The sequence below is a fragment of the Sarcophilus harrisii genome, chromosome 3, assembly GCF_902635505.1.
Source record: "Sarcophilus harrisii chromosome 3, mSarHar1.11, whole genome shotgun sequence".
NCBI classification, from domain to species: Eukaryota; Metazoa; Chordata; class Mammalia; order Dasyuromorphia; family Dasyuridae; genus Sarcophilus; species Sarcophilus harrisii.
The window spans coordinates 295,899,058-295,922,176 of record NC_045428.1 but is presented as its reverse complement, the minus strand read 5'-3'; positions in this window follow the sequence as shown (position 1 = coordinate 295,922,176).

Sequence of the window (23,119 nt, the reverse complement as noted above, 5' to 3'; positions counted from 1 at the left end):
AAGACAACATGCAAATTATGTCAATTCCCACACCTAACACCATATACCAAGATAAGGTCAAAATGGATTCATGACCTAGGCAAAAAGAATGAGATTATAAATAAATTGGAAGAGCATAGGATAGTTTACCTCTCAGACCTGTGGAAGAGTAAGGAATTTATGACCAAAGAAGAACTAGAGATCATTATTGATCACAAAATAGAAAAATTTGATTATATCAAATTGAAAAGTTTTTGTACAAACAAAACTAATGCAGACAAGATTAGAAGGGAAGCAATAAACTGGGAAAACATTTTTACAGTCAAAGGTTCTGATAAAGGCCTCATTTCCACAATATATAGAGAATTGACTCTAATTTATAAGAAATCAAGCCACTCTCCAATAGATAAATGATCAAAGGATATGAACAGACAGTTCTCAGATGAAGAAATTGAAACTATTTCTAGACATATGAAAAGATGCTCCAAGTCATTATTAATCAAAGAAATGCAAATTAAGACAACTCTGAATTACCACTACATACCTGTCAGATTGGCTAGAATGACAGGGAAAGATAATGCAGAATGTTGGAGGGGATGTGGGAAAACTGGGACACTGATACATTGTTGATGGAATTGTGAATACATCCAGCCATTCTGGAGAACAATTTGGAACTATGCTCAAAAAGCTATCAAACTGTGCATACCCTTTGACCCAACAGAGTTACTACTGGGCTTATATCCCAAAGAGATTTTAAAGAAGGGAAAGGGACCTGTATGTACAAAAATATTTGTGGCAGCCCTCTTTGTAGTGGCCAGAAACTGGACACTGAGTGGATGCCCATCTACTGGAAAATGGCTGAATAAATTGGGGCATATGAATATTATGGAATATTATCGTTCTGTAAGAAATGACCAGCAGGATGATTTCAGAAAGGCCTGGAGAGACTTACATGAACTGATGCTGAGTGAAATGAGCAGGACCAAAAGATCATTATATACTTCAACAATACTATATGATAATCAATTCTGATGGACACTGCCCTATTCCACAATGACATGAACCAAATCAGTTCCAATAGAGCAGTAATGAATTGAACCAAATACACCTGGGGAAAGAACTCTGGGAGATGACTAGGAACCACTACATAGAATTCCCAATCCCTCTATTTTTGTCCGACTGCATTTTTTTATTTCCTTCACAGGCTAATTTTATACTATTTCAAAGTCCGACTCTTTTTATGCAGCAAAATAACTGTTTGGACATATATGTGTGTGTGTGTGTTACACACACACACACACACACACACACATACATATATAGTATTTAACTTATACTTTAACATATTTCACATGTATTGGTCAACCTGCCATCTGGGGGAAGGAGTGGGGGTAAGGAGGGAAAAAGTTGGAACAAAAGGATTTACAATTGTCAATGCTGAAAAATTACCTCTGCATATATCTTCTAAATAAAAAGCTATAATAATAAAAAAGAAAATTACGTCAATTAATAAAACCCTACAATAGCCTTTACATATTTTAAGTGAAAAGACAATTGACGTGGCCAACTTCATTATTATCCTATTTTAAGATACTGCCACATCTACCAAAACCTACAGCAACTACCATTCTGACCAGTCAGAAACCAACAACATTGAGACAAGATCTTTTACCAGCAAAAAAAAATTATGAGACTCTAAAAGGATTAAATTATGGTTAACAAATTTTCTTAGCAATAACATTTTAATGAAGTATATACCTTGGTTTTAAATGTAATGCATACTTTAGTAAACTACAGCATAATATAAACATAACTTTCATATGCACTGAGAAATTTCGTTTAAATTGTATTACTCATTCTATTGCAATATTTACTTTATTGTGATAGTCTAGAATCAAATCTACATTATTTCTTGGGTATTCCTATATAGGAATGACCATTTTCATTGATTGAAACTAATAAGAACCCTTCCCAAAAAAAAGGCATTGGGTATACACAGAAATCACTATGTTTCACAAGTTTCACTTATGTAGGATGACTAATAAAACTTTTAAGATAGTTGCCTAAGATCACCAAGAATAAGTCAACCTAAATTATGATCAATGTAGATTAATTTCTAATCTTAGAAGTTCTAAATTTATATGAAGGTACTTTGTAGCAAAGAAAGACAATGATATAATGAAATACAAAAATACAATGAGAGTTAGCCTATATGGAATCTGGAAATGGGGCAGCAAGAAAGCACAAATATTTTTTGAGTCTCTATTGTTATTCAATGGAAAGAATACCTTGATTGACTATCCTGCTAGGTAAGTTTATCTGTAGAGTAAGGAAGGGAAGTTCACCAAGCAACCATAGCTCTATGATTGTGTTCTTTAAGACCTTCCAGCTCTCTTTGATTTGATGTTATATTCATGTAACCATCTCCTGATCTTAATTTGGTTTCTCTACTAGAAAGAGTTATTATTTCAGGGAATGTATCTATGGTAGGATATGATGGAGGAGGACCCACCTCTCAAGATTTGTCAAACTTGAAAACTATGAATTCCTAATGGTTGCAGTGGACACTAATGATATGACCTTGAAGAATTTGAAAAGCATTGTGAAGGATCATGAACAATGACCAAGAAACATAAGCCCTTAAGAAAATAGATGGCATTTCCATCACTATTCTTAATGGAAAGTACAAACTTCAGAAAAGAAATCTAGATTTAAGAAGTGAATGGCTGGCTAACAAGATCCATTTTTAAATGAGAAAATTTTGAACCTAACTCCAGGCCTTCCACAAAAAGGTACAACTGTCCACTTTACAGTAATATTTCTCAATTTAATTAATAATACTTCCCTTTCTTCCCCTTTCTTGATTACCTTTAAGTTCTTTCATGCCTAAATTCTATGAGGGGAAGCTGGCTTTCTGATGAATTAATCAGTCTTTTGACAGTTTAACTGGAAGCTTTGGCAGTAGTAGAAAGCATACCAGATTTGTTGTTAAAACGCTTGAATTCAAAATCTGGTTGAGCTCCTACCTGTTGAATTTCAGAAAGTCAACTTAACATCTTTGGGTCTCAGTATCTTCATTTGTAAAACAAGGAGTTTGGATTAATCTCTCAATATCCTTTTTAGTCTTGAATAAATAATTAACCAGCATAAACAAATTTACCAAATCCTGTTCAACCTATGGGTAAACAAATAGAATTGGGAGTTTGATCCATAATTCCTAGACCTTAGAGAAGGAGGAAAAAGAAGGCACAAAAACTGGGTCTCCCATACTAACTTGACCATTTCTTTTATCTACCTTGATATACCTGGTTTAATTATGACTCAGAACTCTACTTTTAAATGAGAAAACTTTGAACCTAGTTCCATGTCTACTACTAGACTCTTTACATGAAGTTGGTAAAGTGACTTATTTTGACATATTCAAGAAGGAATGCTAATTCCCTAACATACAAGGTAAATTCTAGATAAATGGGGGTTATGTTGATACGGGAGGGAGGGAATAATAATTCTTCTCTTTGGCTTTTGGGTTGGCTAAGTCAATAAAAATGCATAAACTGTAGATTATTAACTTTTTGGAACTGGCAACATTCTTCATGGTGAAACTAGGGCAAGAGAGAAGCTGACAATGTGCTCCAGTTAGATTCTATCTCTATTGTCTTACAATAAGAGCAAATGCTTGGAGTTTCCAAGAGTAGCCTGTTCTTAATTCCTTGAAGTCCTCCTCCAATGCTTCATTTTAGCATGAATATGAATCAGGAATTTCCATCTCTATAGTTAAGTCTGCTGTTATTTCAGAGCATGTGTCTACAATAGGACATAATAGAGGACCCTTGTCTGATATGCCCCACCTCTCAAGATTTGTCAAATGCAAAAATGACTAATTCTTAATGATTCCAGTAGGCATTAATGATCTAGCCTGAAAGATTTTGAAAAGCATTTTGAAGGATCATGAACAATGACCAAGAAATTTAAGCTCTTAAGAAAATAGATGATGCTTTCTTCAATGTTGAACTTCCTAATGGAAAATTTCCATTATATAAATTTCAGAAAAGAAAGTTAGATTTAAGAAGTTAATGGCTAGCTAACAAGATGACATCTGAGGACAAGTTATAGATTTCTGGATGAAAAAGAGTGGTCATTATTAGTTCACTATGAACTTGTTAGGTCTTTGATGGACTGTTTCCCAAGAATTTGTCCTTGACTATTATCTCCAGCATTTTTATCAGTGACTTAAATAAAAGTAAAAATAACATAGTTATCAAATTTGCAGATGAAATACTTAGAAGAGATGGTAAGCATATTATTGCAGAGGTTCAAAAACCAAAAAGGCATAGACAGATTAAAATATTGTGTTGAATGTTAGACATAATATATTAAAGATAAATATAAAGTTTTAGACATGGGCTAAAAAATTCAGTTTCATAAATAAAGGATAGGAGAGACATGACTAGATAGTTTACCTGGAGAAAGTCATGGGGTTTAATGAAACTTATTGTATGTTGAATGATATACAACTCAAAAGACTGTGATCTTAGGTTTCATCGAAATGTCTAATGTTCAGCACCAAGAAGGAAGAAAGGAAGGGAGCACTTAAGCATCTTAAGTGTCTTCTATACGCTAGACACTATACTAAGCACTTTTCAAATATTATCTCCAGGAAATTGATGTTATTATTATCCCCATTTTACAGACAAATAGAAGATAAGCACTTGCCCAAGAAGTTAGAAGAGAAAATTCTGTTGTATTTTTTTTTCCAGTGAACTAGAGTACTGTGTTCAGTTCAGGGCACCACATTTTAGGAAAAACAGTAACAGGCAATAGATCATTAAGAAGAGCACAACCAGGATAGTAAAGAATTTGTAGAACATGATATGAATAACAGCTGAAGGAACTGGGGATGTTTATCTTGAAATAGAGACTTAAGAGTAATATGATATCTGTTACATAAATGAGAATTCAGATTTCTTCTGCTCATTCCCAGAAGGAAGAACTAAAAGAAATAGGTAGAAGTTGCAGCAAGAGAAATTTGGGAGGGAAAAAAAAATCTTAATTGGTAGAGATGTACAAACAGAATAAATGGATTTTCCCAGAGTGAAGAGTTTTCTGGGGCAATTAGGTGGTGCAATGGAGGGAGCACCAGCCCCGAAGTCAGGATGACCTGAGTTCAAATTTGACCTCAGACACTTAACACTTCCTAGCTATGTGACCCTCAGCAAGTCACTTAACCTCAATTTCCTCAGCAAAAAAAAAAAAAAAAAAAAAAAAAGTTTTCCAACAGAAGAACAGAAGCTGAGAGACCACTTCTCAAATGTGTTGTAGATTAAATTATTGTTCAGGTAAAAAGGTTGGGCGAACACCCTGAGCAATATAAGATTCTGGAATTCTATACAATTAAAATACAAAATCTGAAAGAATATAATTGGAAAGGCTTAAATATAAACTATTTGTGGATAAAGCTAGACAATCTTGGAGAAATTATGAGAAGATTGACCAAAGTGGGACTGCCTGTGGCAACTCGCAAATACTAACTAGTTAGCACAGTGGAGAGAGTACTGGATTTAGAATCACAAAGATGCAGATTCATATCTCATCACAGATATTTTTTTTAGCTGTGTGATTCAGGGCAAATCATTTGAATTCTGTCAGTCTATTTTCTCATCTGTAAAAAGGGAATGATAATAGCATTTACTTTTCAGGGTTACTATGAGGGCCAAGAGACATAAAGGATATAAATCTTTGAAAATCCTAAAACACTATGAGCATGCTATAATAATGAACATTATTATATTTGCTATGTAATATATTTAACATTATTGGTGACACGTTACATATACTATGTTATAATAGATGCTATTGTTGTTGTTGTTGTTAATTATTTGTTTATTATTTACCAAAGCAAAGGAGTGCTCTATCCTATATTTGTGAAAGGAATAACTGCTCTGGATCCTTGAGATATTGTATTGCCATCTTAGAGCATGATTTTTTTTATCCTTCTAGGAAATGTATGTAATAATACCTTATCTCCTCCCAAATGTATGAATTCTTAAAGGATAATGAGATATAATGTATCATAAAGAAGAAATAGTTGGCTTTAAATCTAGGAAGTCTTTCCCCTAACATATACTGGCTGTGGGCAGCTAGATGGTATAGTGGTTAGAGCACCAGCCTTCAAATCAGGAGGACCTGAGTTCAAATCTGATCTTACACACTTAACACTTCCTAGCTGTGTGATCTTGGGCAAGTCACTTAATCCCAATTGCCTCAGCAAAAATAAAATAAATTATATATATATATATATATATATATATATATATATATATATAATTTATTTTATTTTTTATTTTATGTTTATTTTATATTTTTATAGGTAGGTTTATTATATATATATATGTATATATATATATATATATATATATATATATATATATGCTGGCTGTGAGAACTTAGGTAAGTTCCTTAAGCTGTCAATGCTTTAGACAACTTTCTAAGACTGTAGTGAAGGGAAGTTGCTGTTTTTCATTAATAGAAATCTATACCAATAAACTCACAAGTTTTGTCCCTATCTCCAAAATAATCAATAATAAAATATAAAATAAAGTTTTGGAGAGAGAGATTAAACCAAACAGGAAAAAAAAATGTCACAGCAGCATAGTACAGGGTGCAGAGCTATAACTAAGAATTTTTATTTGGACCAGACACCAACACTATATTTCCAAACTGTGGGGAATTGTAATGAAAAGTCCCCTCAGGTGCAGAGGTAAGGTGTGGACACAGATCTGTGGCAGGAGGCAGAGATGGGAAAACCACAAGATTGCTGGGAGTGAAGTGGCTCACTTCTTAGACTAGAGAAAGTAGATCATTGTGTAGCTTCCTCTTTTAATTAATCCTTGATAACTTGACCATCTCCTCATACTTGGCAGCTAAAAAGCCTGATTACTGGGAGGCTTACCACAAAATTACAGCTGTTTTTCAAGCAGGATGATAAAGGACTACCCTCCTAAATCCTTAATGTATCATGTTAGAGATGAAAGGGAATTTAACTCTTAATAAAATTAACGTTTAGCTAAATGGAATCAAATTGAGTCCAAATTTCACTGACTCATGAACTACCAGAAGTGGAAGAGGCCCCAAAGACCACACTGGACAACAATTTTTATTACATAAAGACCCAAATTTATATTAGAGCAGGAACTAGAATTTAGATTCTCTGATTTCTAGTCCATTGTTTGCTCAGTCACAGTTTTGAAATTTGATCTCAGAGAGGAGGCGAGGGGCATCAGCTTTTCCAGGTCTCAAAATTCAGAATAAGAAGTTGAATAGGGAGGAGTTCCCCCTCAGTTTTTCTAGTTGCACCCTAATTCATATCATCCTCTACTTCAGGATCCAATCCTTTACAAAGTTGGAGTAGTTTGAGAGGGCTAAGTTTTGAGGCAAAAAAGTCCCTAGAATAAGAGACAAGACATCCCCTAGAAGGAACATCAACCAGCACCAGAGGCAAAAGGGTGATAATCTACCCAGCCTTACCCCATCTTTAGTACCTAACCCCTCCCATTGCTGCTTTCCTAGATGTAAAACTGAAAGGCTACAGAGAACTCCAGAGCCTAAAGACACAATTTTCCTTCTTTAGGTAAGTTTGATTTCTGTCTCCCACAGGCACTTAAATAAGTAATATTTCCATAGGAAATATTAGGAAGCTGAGGATAAAATTTCCAGGAAAAGAAATGATTCTCAGGTCAAGGAAAACCAAGAAAGCCCTTTTGCCATCTATCTCCTTCCTCTCATCTGAAGAATACTTTGAGATAGTCAACCCACTTCAGTCCCAATTGAGAAACTTCTTTCCCCACTATCTCTATTCTGTTATCAATTCAGCATGGGCACAGCTATGTTCTTACTCTTAACACCTCCCTGGGCTCAGTTCCCATCTCCTTCCTTAGTCAGTCCTTCATATTTCTCATCCTGAGGGAAGTTTCCATTTTTTGGACATATCTCCACCTTAAAGAAAAGATCCAATTGTCTCACCCTAGTTTATAGCTCTGCTAAAGTAACATAAACAGTATTGTTTTGTTAGAGTTACCTCTCACTTCAATCAGATCAGTTTCTTCATCAGTCCATCTTCACCATGCCATATTAATTCCTGCCTCCATTCCTTAGCTTATACCTTTCTACTGTTCCCCACCTATTCAAATATTACTTCAAGACCCAGCTCAAACCTTACCTTCTATATGAGGTTTGCTCAGTTACTCTCATTGATCTCTCTCTTCTTTGACTTCCTATTGAGTTTATAGTTTGTTCAACATCCATTAGCACTTGATTACATGCTGGCATGTAGTGCTCTCTAATTGCTTAATGCATTAGTTTTGTCAAGTCTATATCTCTTATTCACTGCCTTATATTTTCTATTTTATCTCTCAGACAGCTTAGTGTAAGTGCTAAATACATAAAGGATATTCAATAGATTATTTTTTCCTGCAATGCCTCAGTAAATTCATCAGTTTATCAGTAGAAGTAAAAATGAAGTGATTCACAAATTCTGCTATTTTAGAATCTTTGGAAGCTGCTATTTAGTAGTATCTCTCCTCACCAAGTAGAAAGATATGATAGCCAAAGACAATAGAGTTTTAGAATATAAAATCATTTTACCAAGCTTTCACAGTAGAAAAGAGAAAGATCATAAACAGCATCACCTCGTAAAGCAGCAAGAAGCAATAAAAGGGAAAAAAAATGAGTTTATATAAAAGCTTGATGTGAGAGCCTATTAAAGCATATCATTACAAGAGCATTTGTAGAAGAAACTGAAAGGAGTGCAACAAACAGAGATAAGTGGAAAAGATCTGTTAGCTTTTTATGGAAAATTATTTTCTCTATCAAAATCAGGGAAAACAACATCTTTGAACCCTTGCATCTTCACCTAAGGATAATGATGTATTCCAGATGCTCCTTTTGCAATTGATATTATAATTGCATCAATTTATATTACACCATTAAATTTGGTGTTAAATTTCATAAATAAAACCCATAATTATTCAGAACAGTTCAGTCTAACTATCCACACAAGAAAAGCCAAGTGGAGGAAGAATTCCTATATCACAGAATTTTACATTAATTTACAAGGGCAGTCCATAAAACACATACTTTGTATGAACATTAAATACGATGATCTGCATCCTGAATTGAATAAAATGGAAAGAGCTGCCCAGTTGGGGAAATGTTCTTTGCTTTCAATGACCCAAGCATTCCTCTGAAATAAAACTCCATTTTTTTCAACACCAATATTCATCCAGTTCTCTTATATTCTTGTGAATCACAGAACATTACCATCTCAGAGAAATCAGAATTATAGGTTACCTATAGTTAATGGAGAAACAAACAGTGGCCATAAATAGGTTGAAACATGTTGCTGATGGTGAATATAAAGATTATCATCCAAAAAAATGTATCACTAGAAACAAAAAGCAATTCAGGTAATAAAAGGAATAAAAGATTATAGATTGACTACCTGCTTGCAAATATAGTGGGAAGTTCTTTGTACATTATCTCCTCTGAAAAACTTATAAAAGTATTGGGGAAAGAGTTGAAATAATATAAAAGTCTTGGAAAAATTGTCTTCTGCACCATTAGAAGGAATATTCACATTGATAAAATCCCAAAATCTTTTGAAATATTGAATCTCTGATTAATACATTACAAGGGTCATACAAAAACAAATAAACAAAACAAGGTAATAAAATCATGAGATCATAAATTAGAGAAGAAAAATATCTCAGAAGTCATTTAATTCAAACCACTTGTTACAGATGTGGAACAAGAGATTGAGCAGCATTAATGGTTTGTTAAAAACACACAAGTAGATAATAAGAGAACCTAGATCCAAACCCATTTCTAATATTTGCTGCTGATTTTGTAATAGTACTACATGAAATATACTCTTAAAAGACAAGCTATTTGTACTTAAAAATAGTTGTGATTTCATTGTTTTTACTAGAAAAAAAAAAACTTGGAGACAGCTTGGGGTTTAAAGAAACAAGAATTACCTAACAAAATGTGGTACAGCAATAGAATGAAACGTTGCAATGCAAATAAGAGTATGAAGAAAGATAAAAAGCTGAAATCATGAAGGATGAAGAAAGCATTACTAGAAAAAATTACATTTTCTTAATCTGTATTTAAAAAAAAGAAAAAAAATTCACACATGAAAATAGGCATGAATAAACAAGACCAGAAATTGGAAAAAGGCAAAGAGGAAGTAAATGGCAAATTTTTATAGTAATGATCTATAGAAATCATTTGTTACATGCAAACCATTAAAGGGTATATTTAAGCATTCTTGCCCACATTAAAAACTGATTTCATAATAAATATTGAGAAAGAAAGAACAAATTTATGGCTCTTGTGGCTTTCAACTCAATATCCAGCTCCTAAAGGCATTAGGCTATGCCAAAGCTTCAGGATATTCACAATATATTATTTTCATCTTTTTTATTACTGTTGTTTGCTTGGGTTTTTTTCCTTCTATTTTTTTTCTTTTTGATCTGATTTTTCTTGTGCAGCATGATAAATGTGGAAATATACTTAGAACAATTGAACATGTTTAACCTATATTGGATTACTTGCTGTCTAGGAGAGGGGGGATGTGGAGAAGGAGGGAGACAAGGTTTTGCAAAGGTGAAAATTATTTTTGAACATATTTTGAAAAATAAAAAGCTATTATTTTAAAAGCTTCAGAATATTTAGAAAGAAGTCCTTTATTTCTTCAATTCAGTTGGATAGGACCCCATACCATATTTTATTCTGTGCATTCTATAATATAGAAATTAAGAAGAAAAACAGGAATTTGTCAAGTGAAAATCAGAGATTCAGCTTCAATTATTGCTTCTTATTTTGTGTCCTAAAACCTGTTTCCCCTGTGACCCTTTCAAACAATGTGTGAGCCATATATTAGGTTTTTCACACAGAAGGATGTAGAGTCTTAGAGGTTAGAAGAAAATAAAATAGGATCTATATGTCATAGAATGTTAAAACTAGAAGTGACCTGAAAGATTATCTAGTCCAACCTTCTTTCTACAAACAAGGAAAATATGGTCAGATGAGTGGCTTGCCTAAAATCAAGAAGCTATTTGTGCCAGTCAGGAGAATTCTCTAGTTCCCAGGGTATTATAGGATTTTTAGAATGGAAAGAAACCTTAGAAGTCATTGAATCCAAACCATCTTTTCACAGATGAGGAAACTGAGGTCCAGAAATGACTGAAAAGCCTTGATTGTTGTTATCAACAGACATATTCTGTTAAATTACCATGGGTATTTTACTGAAAAGGATTCTTCACTGGTGCCTGGCATTTAGTTAATAAATGCATGTAGACAGATTAGTTTCTGAGGAAACTGAGATCAGATAAGTAGCTTGCCTAAAATCAAGAAGCTATTTGTGACAGTCAGGAGAGTTCTCAGCCCCCAGGATATTGTAAGGATTTTAGAATGGAAAGAAACCTTTGAAATCACTGAGTCCAACTCATCTTTTCACAATTGAAGAAACTGAGGTCCAGAGATGACCTCAGTCAAAGCATTGATTGCTGTATCAACAGACATATTATGTTAAACTAGCATGGGTATTTGATTGAAAAGGATTCTTCCTGGCATTTAGTTAATAAATGCATGTAGACCAATTGGTTTCTGAGAGGTCACCCAAGCAATCCATGGGTAGTAGCAGAGGTATTTACAAAAAGGGGAAAGATCTGAAATCATGTCATTCCAAAATGAAAAACAAAAAAGGATGTATTGTGTTCATGTCTCAGAATGTGATAAACAAAGCCATGTGTCCAAACATGTAAGGTTCTTTTCAGAAAGGAAAAAAAGAAAATAAAAATGTCTCCCATCTTTCTTCTCTCCCCCAGGGATTTTCAGAAGAGGTGGGAATGGGGGTGGGGTAAACGAGGAAGCACAGACCATTCACTCTGTCTGCTACACAATAGTGTACCTAACCCTACCCCGCCCCTTGCTTCCCATCCCCAACTCTGCACACAGGGGAAGGCTCTCTTTGGTAAGTCTGGATTGCTCTCCTGTATCAGAGCCCAGCTCATAAAATGCTATTAAGTGAATTACAGATGACCTAATTCCCAGCTGCAGGACACATTCCATTAGAGGCAGGCTGACTGCCAAGTAATGTCAGCAGTACCTAGATGGCAGGCAGAAGTGATTGAAACCATACTGCTTCTTGCCGTCTGGGCTGCTCAAAGTGTAGCTTTTACTCTCAAGGAGGATTTCTCTCATTCCCCAACCTCAGCCCTAGACCTTCTTCTAGGAAATATATTTGTCATCTTCAGAAACTCTTCATTGGATATAACCAGGGCTTGCCATCCCACAAAAACCGGTGGCTCTGGCTCTGATATAAATATCTAGAATTTCCATCTGTAAATGTATCTGACATTCAACTAACATCACATCTCTCTTACCTGAATTTATATTCTGACAATTTCCTTCATTTGAGTTTTTTCCCCTCATTTCATTGCAGGTGTTTCATTCAAGTCTGAGCCTTCATGACTCCATTTGGGGTTTTCTTGACAAAGAGACAGAGTGGTTTGCCATTTCCTTCTCTATCTCATTTTATAGATAAGGAAACTGAGGCAAACAGGATTAGTGACTTGCCCAAGATCACATAGGCACTAAGTGACTGAGATCACATTTGATATAAAGACTTCCTGACTTCAGCCCTGGGACTCTATCCACTTTATCACCTAGTTGCCCTTTTCTCTCTCTCTCTCTTTTTTTTTCTACTTAAAAACCTAGTAAGATTCTGCTGGGCAAATATCATGTCATGTTCTTCGTGTGTGTGTGTGTGTGTGTGCGCACGCGCGTGCGCATGTGCTTACCTATCCTTCACAATACTAAACCCATAGTAAGCACTAGATAGTTACTTATGAGAAAGACAGAATCAAAGAGGAAACATTGTAGGGGAGAAGGAGTAGAGTCCATAAGCAGAAGTTTTAGGCTCTGCCACCATTTCATCAATCCCAGAGAAAGAATGAAGAATATTGGATTTGGAATAAAAACCAAAACTGGGCTAATAACCTAGTTTTGCTATTTTTACCTGTATGACCTTTGACAAGAGTTCACTTCTCTGAAGCTTAGTTTCCACTTTTGTAAAATGAACAAATGGAACTCAATGATTCTAAAGTCCTTTTTAAATCTAAAATCTTACCATCCTATCTAATAATTTGGTCTAATTCAACAAAGCATTTGTCAAGGGCTTACCAATTGCATAGCATTATGCTAAGTGCTCAGGGTTTAGATAAAGGATGGTATCTGTTCTCATGAATGAATGAAAGATAAAAGGAAGAAATGAAATGATGAAATGAGAGTTATGGCAGTCTCCAGTAAGGACATGAATTAAAATCCTAAACCATTGCAGCAAGAAAGAACCTGAAAAATCATCTAATAAAATTTTCTCATTTCCAGATAAGGAAACTGAGGCTCAAAGTGACACAAGTATACTGTGAAAAATCAATACCAAAATCCAGCTCCTGAGTATCAGTCCAGAAATCTTTTGAGTCACATTAGGTTAAGTAGTGAAGTGGACAGAGTGCTAGGCTTGGAATCAGCGAGACCCATCTTCAAAGCTAAAATCTGGCCCCAGACAGTTATTATGTGACCCTGGGCAATTCACTTAACTCTGATTGCTTCAGTTTCCTTATCTGTAAAATGAGATGGAAAGGGCAAACCACCCCAGGATCTTTGACAAGAAAACTTCAAACGGATTATGAAGAGATGGACTGCAAAAAAGACTGAATCCTCCCTCCCCTCTCTTTTTCCCTCACCTTTTTCTTATTGGCTGTGTGACCTTGGGCAAGTCATTTTATCCTATCTCAGTTTCCTTATTTATAAAATGAGCTGGAGAAGAAAATGGCAAATGACTCAAACATCTCTGCCAAGAAAACTTCAAATGGGATTTCAAAGAGTCAAAGACAATTGAAAAACAACTTAATGACAAGGATGAATGATGAGTATACAGAGAAAATTTCAAAGCATTCCAAAAACTAATCTATTTTTAACATACATCAAAAAAGGCTGTGTGCATTACTGACTAATGCAGCTTTGCTGGGAGAGAGAGCATAGGACTTATCTTAGAGTCAGAGAAACTTCAGTTCAAATCTCACCTTAGCCATTGACTAGCTGGATGATCCTGGGCAAATCAATTAAACTCTGTGCTTCAGTGCTTTCATCTATCAAGGGGGAAAACATGGCTTTTAAAGTCACTTCTTGCTCTAAATGGCTGCTATGGATTTATTGGAGCCATATATGGCTCCTCTGATTCTCTATTAGAAAGAATAGAAGTTGGGAGTCCTGGATCTTAGATTTCCTTTTATTCCTATGCTATGTATATGCTATGTAACCTTACTTTCTGAATCCTGGGTTCTTCATCTATAAAAGGAAAGGGAGGGAGCTAATATTCTTCCAGGCTTCTTAGTTAGCAAATAAAATTGTCTCTCACTTAAGATGAGCATGAGACAGGACAGAGTTAGGCTTCCTGACTATCAGTAATGATAGTCATTAGGTTCTTGACCATCAATAACCATTTTCATTGTAAAACCAATATGTATAATATTTAAGAGTGATCCAGTATATCCTGACATTTTTAATAAATGTGTACAAAGTCTCCTTTTAAAAACATTATACAAGTTGACAAGAGCTCATCTCCCTCTTTACTTCTCCCCCAAACTTAACCAAAATTTCTGGCACCTGGGGCAAATAGCATGAAAGGAACTCCAAATCAGATTTTAACACAAATTCAACTATGAAAATGGGGGATTGAAAACTAGCTTCAATTTTCCGGTTACAAGCTCCTATTCAGTGAAAGACCTGGGGCATAGCTTCATGGGAGAGTGGCAGAGACTTTAGAATATCTCTAGGCAGAGAGGTGGAGCCAAGATGGAGGAGTAAAGGCTGGAACTCTCCCAACTTCTCCCCCAAACTGCTCCAAATTCCTTTAAATAATGAATCTAAACAAATTTTAAGGAATCAGAACACCCCCAAAAAGCAGAGTAGAACATTCTCCAACTGAAGGCAATTTAGTAGGTCAGTAATAAAGGTCTGTTACATCAGAGTGGGAGTCTAGCATGCAATCCTGGTGCTGGCCACACCAGTTAGCCCCAGCCCTTGGCCCCAGCCCAATCTCTGAGTCAGGGACAGTACTGGTGACTTCCAGACCTCTCAGCCCAGAGACACTCTGGAAAGTCAGCAGAAAAGTCTATGGAACCAGAGTAGGAGCCCAGAGCCCAGAGCACAATCCCAGAGCAACCTCTGCCTCAGCCCCAGATCCAGTAGGGATACTCCTAACAGTTACAAGACAGAAAAGAGGGCTTCTGATCAGATTCTTAGAAGTATTTCTGAAAATAGCTATACAAAACACCTGAAGCTTGGAGCAATACATCCTACATCCTGGAAACAGAGCCCTACTTTAGCAAAGAGTTAAAGATCAAGTAATAAGCAGAAAAATAAGCAGAAAACAAAAAAAAAAAAAGTTTCTGACCATTGAAAATTATTATGGTGACAAGGAAGATCAAAATACACATTCAAAAGATGCTAATAAAGTCAAATCTCCTATAACCAAAGCCTCCAAGATTATCTCAAGGTCAAAACAACAAAGGATTCTGACATAATAGGACTAGACCAGGAAGAAACTCATTTAAGGATCTGGTACCTTCCTCTTTTAAATGATTATCCTTGCTGATTATATATTAAGTTAATTTGTTTCTTATTGTTGAAAGAATATCAGAGCTATCAGTGCCCAATAAATTCTTGTATTCTAGGTTAAAAGTCCTACTCACCCAGCATTAGATTCAGCCCCATCAACTCTTGGATAGAACAATTCAAAGAGAGTCATATTAAAACAATCCAGAGCACAATTGCAGATTGTATTTCACCACATCATAGAATCATAATATTTTAGAGCAGAAATTTTTATTTTTATCTCTTTATCTTCTGTTTTTCTTCTTTATATCAACTTTTTCTTTCAATCATTTTTTTAAAATCCTGACATATAATAAAAATTGCAATTCTATCTAAATTGTTCTACTTGTTATGTACCATACCAAACTGCCAAAAAATTATTTTATAGAACTAGAAAAAATAATAGCAAAATTAATCTGGTTAAACAAATGCCAAGAATATCAAAGGAATTGAAAAGAACACCAAGGATGGTATTTTAGCAGTACCAAACCTAAAACTATATTATAAAGCAGCACTTATCAAAATCATTTGGTACTGACTAAGAAATACAGTAGTGTATCAGTAGAATAGATTAGATATGCACAACATAACAATAAAGGTCTATGGCAATCTAGCGTTTGATAAACCCTCAAATTCCAGCTTGAATAAGAACTCACTATTTAACAAAAGTTGCTGGGAAAACTGGAAAATAATATGTCAGAAACTTGGCATAGACTGACATCTCATACCTCATACCAAAATAAAGTAAAAGTGGGTAGATGATTTGGGCATGAAGGATGATACTATAAACAAATTTGCAAACCAAGGGATAATTTACTTATCAGATCTTTGGAGAAGGGAGGAATTTGTAACAAAAATAAAACTAGAGAACATTATGAAAGGCAAAATGGACAACTTTGCTTACATTAAGTTAAAAAGTTTTTATACAAACAAAATCAACAGAAACAAGATTAAAGGGTTAGTACAAACCTGGGAAAAAATCTTTACAGCCAGTGTTTCTGATAAAGGTCTTATTTCTAAAATATATAAATAATTGTGTCAAATTCATAAGAATACAAATCATTCTACAATTGATAAATGGTCAAAGGATAAAAATAGACAATTTTCACATGATGAAATTAAAGCCATCTATAATCATGAAAAAATGGTCTAAATCACTATAGATTAGAGAAATGCAAATTAAAACAACTCTGAGGTACCACCTCATACCTATAAGATTGGCGAAAATGTTAGGAAAAGACAATGATAAATATTGGAGGAAATGTGGGAAAATTGGGATACTAATGTATTGTTGGTGGAGTTGTGAAATGATCTAACCATTCTGGAGAGCAATCTGGAACTATGCCCAAAAAGCTATAAAAATGTGCAAAACTTTTGACCCAGAAATGCAGTTATTGGATCTGTATTCCAAAGAAATCAGAAAGGAGGGAAAAGGACCCATACGTACAAAAATGTTTGTGGTAGCAAATAAATGGAAAATTAATAGATGCCCATCAACTGTGGAATGGCTGAACAAACTGTAGTACATGAAGATAATGGAATATTATTGTTTTATAAAAAATGATGAGCAAGCAGATTTTAGAAAGGCCTGGAAAGATTTACATGAACTGATGCTGAGTAAAAAAATAGTAGAACCAGGAATACATTGTACACAATAACAGTTAAAATGGCAATGATTAACTATGAATGACTTGGTTTTTCTCAGTGACAATCCCATTAGATTTTAGGCAGAAAATGCCATCAGCATCCAGAAAAAAAAAAAAAAAAAAAAAAAAAAAAAAACCTATGGAGACTGAATATAAATCAACATATGCTATGTTCACTTCTTTTTTCTACTTTTTTTTTCTCTCCCTTGGTTTTTCAATTTTGTTCTGATTTTTCTCTCCTGATATAATTCATAAAGCAATGTATATTAAAATAAATAAATTAATTAAAAAACTCTGATACCCCTTGTATTCTTTTGATTTTTCTGTACCCTATATCGTTTTCTAGGACTACCAGAACTCTGTTCTAGACCCACAAAAGCTATAAAAAAAGGATCGGGGACAAGATCTTGTCTCCATGATCACAAAGCTTATGATCTAAATGAGAATGCAAATGACTTCTATGTGAAAAAGATAATATACCAGTGAGTGAAAAATCAATATATATGAGCCTATAGAACAAAATTATTTAAAGTAAGTTTTGATGTAATAAAAAGGGATTTTTAATATTCTTTTTAGGTAATCACAGTATTGAAAGGGGTTTCAAAGAACGAAAAGAAACCTGTATAGAGAAGGAAGGGCAATTCAAGTAGAAGGAAAAAATATTACAATAATAAAGATTCACATTTATAATATTTTATGGTTACAAAACTCTGTAATATGCACAATTTCATCCTCACAAGAACCCTGTTTTAAGTAATGGGAAATCAAATATCAGCCAGGATATATATTTAGAGTCAGACAATATAGCTTCAAATGCACCTCTACAAAGTTCAGTACAACCTTGAGTAAGTCATAGAATCTGAGAGTTGGAATGGACATAAATGCATAACTAGTCCCTTCCACACTTGAGTTTTTTTTCTTTCTTACCATATCACTGACAAGTGGTCAACATCTGACAATCTCCAAAGAAGAGGAACCCATTGCTTTTCTAGGCAGCCATTTCTCTAATAAGATACATTTTTTCCCCTTTGGAACAACTGAAAATCTATCTTCAGTTTGACTCATTGCTTCTAGTTATGTACCCTAAAACTGGAACAAGTTAGGCTTTCTTCCACATAAGACCTATTTTTTTAAAAGTTGGGGGAGGGGACTGCTGTCTTCTGTTTTTTCAAGCTAAATACCTTCAGTTACTTCAGCTGACCCTCTGTTCATCCCAGAAATAACACTTATTTTGCATATATTTATGTATGCACTTGTCTCCCCTTTTACAATTAAAGCTCCTTGCAACTAGGAAAAAATGTATTTGTATTCACAATGTCTAAAACAGTACTTGGCATGTATGAGGTACTTTTAGCTGATTGATGGATACACACATAGAAAAAATAGAACTATAGATTTGGAATCAGAGGACCTAGGTTTGATCCTTAACCCTGGATATTTATGATTAATTATTGTAATTAATTCTGGGCTAAATACAAATATTTTAACGAGTAGTTTTGGAGAATCTTGTTATCAGTAGAGAATCCTTCTATGAGAAACATCTTTCATGGCAATAGTATATGCCCTCCATGAATGTACAACAGAATGCCTCTATTTAACAAAGATACATCAACATTCAGCAAACTTGTGAATTATTCCATCATATCAATATTTATCAGATGTGAAACAAAGTTATCTTCATAGACATATCAGTCATAAAATTTCATATAAACTCTTGAGAGGTATATTATCTAAGAAGAACCTGTCTAGATTTCTTTTTTTTTTTTTAATTTATTTAATAGCCTTTTATTTACAGGATATATACATGGGTAACTTTACAGCATTAACAATTGCCAAACCTCTTGTTCCAATTTTTCACCTCTTACCCCCCCCACCCCCTCCCCTAGATGGCAGGATGACTAGTAGATGTTAAATATATTAAAATATAAATTAGATACACAATAAGTATACCTGACCAAAACGTTATTTTGCTGTAGAAAAAGAATCAGACTCTGAAATATTGTACAATTAGCTTGTGAAGGAAATCAAAAATGCAGGTGTGCATAAATATAGGGATTGGGAATTCAATGTAATGAACCTGTCTAGATTTCATTTTTCTCTAATGATCTCAAAATTTTAATCAATAAGATTTAAGAAAAAGAAATGCAATCGGGATTTTTAATCCTCTATTGTCTTTTGACTTTGGTGGGAAAGATTAGAATTAATTGTTAGGACATATTCATCTATATAAAGTCACCTATTAGAGTTTATCAGTTATTTTCTCTTGTTTTCTTAGAGAATGCCTTCAATGGGTACATAGACCATTTTTATAAACCCTCAAAAGGTTTTTGGAAATGAAAAAATGTATATGGGACAGAAGCTATTTTTATCTTTTCATTTGTCCTTTGTTCAGTCAAAGCCCTATTTGTGATTTTTTCTATTCTTTTGGAATTTTTGAGCTATCTTGAAAAATGATCCTTGAGTGTGTTTGAAATTGTGTCATTTCCAGTATGAATTTCTATTATATGTGTTTGGTCAGGAACAACCATTCTTATTTATTTCAATTTTTTAAAAGTTATTACCACTTTTTTGTATAATAAATTAGATATAGAGGTGAAGAAATCCAAAATATGACATTTCCTCTATTGTTGCCTGTAAAAAGAGATCACTATAGAAATGCTGGCAGACAAAAGATTACATGTAAGAACACATCTTTGCATGTCCCCAAACTTTTTTGTTGAGGATGGGGTGGGGAGGAGTAGTATCCACAAATTTGAGATACTGCATATATCATTAAAATTTTCCTATGTCTTGACTGGTTTTGCTGCTTCTTCCCCTCTCCTGTTTCTTTCTCTCTTTTTATCTTTTAACAAAAAACTTTTGTTATAAGGAATGGCTCTCTGAGGGGAATAAGAGAAAGACTGTGAGGAAATTTAAGCAACATATAAACAAAGGATGCCAATAAAAAATCTATCTTTAAAACTCCAACAGATCTAAACCATTTTCTGACTTTATTCTGATTTCTTCTACAACATTCTCCAGAAAACAAGCCTATTTTGATCTCACACCAAATTCTCTGCAGGTTCATTTTCTCCTCAGCAGCTTCTAATCTTTCATCATTCTTTTCCAAGGTGTTTTACAAATGAGCTTGTATGCTTAAATGGTTTATCCTTGGCTGCTATGGCTCTCCTCTTGGCAGCTTTTTGGCTAAAGAAGTTTCAAAGCACTTTGACTTTGTTTCGTTGTTGAGGTAATTGTATTTCAATTTTTTAACTTTCTCTACAGTATAATAATCAACATAGTTTATTAATATCTTTTTCTTTTGGGGGAAAGAGGGAAATTGACAACTTCCTAAAATCAATTTTTTAAAAAAGATCACAACTTCCCTGTCTGTTTTCAAGACTTTGCTTAGCAATTTGGAAGTGTGCCCAAAGTGCTATAAAACTGTATAGATCTTTTGATCCAGCAATGTTACTAATGGGTCTGTATCCCAAAGAGATCATAGAGGAGGGGGAAAGACCCACATGTGCAAAAATGTTTGAATTGGCTCTTTTTGTGGTGGCAAAGAAGTGGAAAATGAATGGATGCCCAACAATTGGGAAATGGCTGAATAAGTTATGGAATATGAATGTAATAGAATATTATTGTTGTATAAGAAATGATGAGCAGGCTGATTTCAGAAAGAACTGGACAGATTTATATGAACTGATGCTGAGTGAAGTAAGCAGAACTGGGAAAACATTATACATAGTAATGCCAAGATTGTGTTATCAACTATGGTAGATTTAGCTTTTCTCAGCAATACAGTAATCCAAGACAATCTCAGTAGACTTGGGATAGAAAATGCCATCCACATCCAGAGAAAGAATTATGGAGACCAAATGCAGATTAAAGGATATTATTTTCACTTCTTTTTTGTTTATTTGCTTTTTCTTTTTCACAATTTTTTTCTTTTGGTCTGATTTTTCTTTTACAACATAACTAATATGGAAATCTGTTTTACCTATATCAGATTGCTTGCTGTCTTGAAGGAAAAAATAATTTGGAACTCAAAATCTTACAAAAATGAATGTTGAAAATTATCTTTACAGGTAATTAAAATAATAAAATATTACTGAAACATTAAGAGAGAGAGTAAAAACATTGAAGTAGCAAAAAAAAAAAAAAAAAAAAGACTATTTAAGTTTCACTTTCTGCAAGAGATCTTTCCTGGTCTCTCACTCTACCCTCACTCCCCAGCTAGCTCCTTTCTTCTGAGATTACCTTCTTACCCCATATACATGCTGTATATACAGTTACATGAATGTTTTCTCCCAATTAGAATATAAGTCCCTTGAAGTCAAGAAACATCTTTTTTGTCTTTCTTTGTATCCTCAGTTCTTATCAGTGTTTGGCATATAGGTAAGCATATAATAAATTCCTGTTGACTAAGTATGTTTGAAGCTTCTGTAATCTAATACAATGCCCCTCTTCTTGTTTAGTAATGTTCAACTCATAAACATTTGCAGTTTTTTAAAATAATAACTTTTTTAAAAAAATTTTTTCCTGAGGCAATTGGGCTTAAGTGATTTGCCCAGGGTTGTACAACTGGGAAGTGTTTAGTGTCTGAAGTCAGATCTTGAACTCAGGTCCTCCTGATTTCAGGGCTGGTGCTCTATCCACTGAGCCACCTAGATGCCCCCTCATTTAAAATTTTCTTGGCAGAGATACTGAAGTGGTTTGCCATTTTCTTGTCCAATTCATTTTACATATAAGGAACTGAGGCAAACAGGGCTAAGTGACTTGCCCAAAATTACACAGCTAATGAGTATCTGAGGTTGCATTTGAACTCATGAAGATGAGTCTTCCTGACTCCAGCCCAGCATTCCATCCACAGCATCTCCCTCCCTAATGAAAGCCCACTTCAAACAATTATCCTCTCTTTTAATGTTTCTTTTTCCTCCTAACTTCTGAGCTAACCAGGTGATGAACAAAGCCCTCCAAACAGCTGATTTTGAAATGATTATTACTTCTCACAATTACTTTCTGTCATCAGGTTTCATTGCTTATTGTCCTATTTGATGATCATACTCCCCAACTTTCTTCTTAAAGAAGATATTTAGAACATTCAGGCCTGAGTATTTTTAGTATCTAAACTTTGAAAATTTTCATTCTGTCCTCAACCATAATTTCCAAAATATGAATACTGTGCTAACTTTTGCAATAAAATCACTTAGTTTCAAAGTATATATTGACTTGGTTTGTCATTTTGAAAATGTTCTCTCCAACCACTTTGTCTTTATTTGCAAAACTATTGGTCTGATTTTCAGATCTTATCCTCTGATTGTACATGACATTGCTAAGTGCTCCCTCTTCTTGATGCTCCTTTAAACTCCATGATATTGGATTTCATAACATTGTCCCTTCATAATTCCTACTCCTTCTCCTTTTACTGGCTCTTTACCCTCTTTCCAAACTTTAAATCTGATGACTTTCCAACGCTCTAACTCTGGCTCACTTTTCTTCTCTTTTTATAATCCATCATTGGTGATTTTATCCATTACAATTACTTCAATAATCCCTCTATAAACATCTTTCCAAAATCTACATCACAGAATAGATTTAGAAATGGAAGGGTTCTTAAAGGTCATCTACCCCAACCCTGCTGCCCCTTTTACAGATGAAGAAAGTAAGTTTCTTTTCTCTCAGGAAGTTATGAGTTGAACCTAGAAACTCTAATTCCAATCCATACTCGCTTTCCTCTGTGCTACATTACAACTACAACAAACTCTTGTTTTAAAATATGCTGCCCTTTTTTC